The 1,810-nt window shown below is 51.8% G+C and overlaps 1 pseudogene; it reads left to right on the forward strand.

The window, feature by feature from the left end:
- The first annotated feature begins 732 nt into the window (after positions 1-732).
- On the forward strand, positions 733-1,444 carry LOC101570257 (annotated as a pseudogene).
- Positions 1,445-1,810: the final 366 nt, after the last annotated feature.

The raw sequence follows: 1,810 nt of genomic DNA on the forward strand, positions 1-1,810 counted from the left end.
GGGGCTGCAGGGAAATATTTTTTTAATTGAATTCAATAACGTTTGTTTCTCTTCTGTATATATTCCTTTGCAAAGGCTATTTCTCAGTGAATTTCCTTTACCTGGAAAAGTTTTAAAAAGAAAAATCTTCCAAGCTAGGGTCTTCAATTTGCTTCAGTTTGCAGCATTAAAGATATATCAGGACAGTAGAGAGAACAGAACAGGATTCAAAAGCCAAGCAGTAGGCTGCAGGCTTGGAAGTTTTTTCTGTTTAAAAATTTTTATTTTTATTAGTACATGTCTGTAACATATAGGCTATTTATTAATAGGAGGTAAAACCCTGAAGGCTACAAATTATCTCGGGTGCTGTAAAAACGTTAAAGGGGAGTTTTGTCTGTGTCTGGGCCACTGTATTAATACAGAGACGCTAATGTAATGAGGGTAGCAGCAGTAAATTAAGCAAGACAACTCCAAGTAGACGATCCCTGGGAAACTGAGACAAGGCTGGCTTTTTGTTTATTTGTGTGTTCGTTTGCGTTTTTCTAACCCACTCTAAACCTTACAGGTTATGGAATCGGGCTGTGCCCACTTCTTTCTCCTCTACCTTGCTGGGACCTATCGCCGTCGCTGCGCTCCAGTCCTGCCAGAAAGCAGTGAAGGGCAAAAGTGAATTACTGCGAAGTAGTAAGGTGATCAAAGGCAGAAGAGTCGCTGCTGACTCGCTGCGTGGAAAAGCCAAAGAACAAGCAAAAGATGTCTGATGAGTTTTCGTGGGCAGACGCGATCCCCGAACTCTCCCTCGCCAAAGCCTTCGCAGTGAGCAGCTCCAAGGCCAGCCAGGCCCCCAGGGCTGGCCGGGCTCCAGCCCGCGGAACACCCCGAGCACCCCGCCTTCGCTGTCCGCTGGACCCCACCAAGCGCAGCGCCCTCCCCTGCGCCTTCCGCAGCGATGCCCCCAGGGGTGCATCCGGCCAGGCCACCTCCGGGACCCCCTGCGCCGTCCTCACCCTCCGGACCTCGTGTCCGGCGCCCGCAGAGCCTTGCTCGGCTGCAGCATTGCGGGGCCCGGCCCCAGAGGGCGGTATGCCACACCGAACGTGCCCTTCCCGGAGCTGCCCGGCCCCACGGCGCCCCCGCTGACCCAGCCGCCGCAGGGCACGAGGTTCGCGGGGCTCTGTCTCCTCAGGATCATGGGAGCGCAGTACCCAGCCCCTGGTGTGCCCTAGCCTCCGGACCGTACCCCGTTCCTCCTCCCCAGGCACCGGGCACGGTCCCACCGGCTCTGGGCAGCACTGTGCCACCGGGCTCTGGGGACCGCCAGCACTGTACCCCGGCCTGCGGGCTATACCCCATGCCAGGACTCTACCCAACACCCAGCAACCCTTACCGAGTGCCTTCAGGACCTGCCGGTGCTCTACAGCTGCCTGGCGGACCCCACTGTTACCGTCAAGTTAACAGTGTCTGAAGAGATGGCACTTTGCTTTTTGAAGTACATACATGTGCACACAAATACATATGTAAAAACTGCCGGTCTCGCTATTCCTAGAAGGCATTCATGAAAGAACGACTGGCCCCCCTCCGAAGATGTCTGCCTGCTGTGCTGGGACAGCAGGTCGAATGGTGCAGTCAGATGTCCACATAGAAGCAAACCAAGCAAGTGGGATTACCTGGTTTTCGTGGAAAGTTAAAATGATTATATTGAATAACTCTGCTAAAATTTGTTTAAATTATGAAACTATGCACTTAAAATTGTAAAATAGAGATTATTGTTGAAATAATTTGCCAGTGAAATTGTAGATTCTAAGTATTTTGCTATAACCTTTTTCCCTCC

This window comes from Octodon degus, unplaced genomic scaffold (assembly GCF_000260255.1).
Source record: "Octodon degus isolate 3935 unplaced genomic scaffold, OctDeg1.0 scaffold00306, whole genome shotgun sequence".
Classification (NCBI taxonomy): domain Eukaryota; kingdom Metazoa; phylum Chordata; class Mammalia; order Rodentia; family Octodontidae; genus Octodon; species Octodon degus.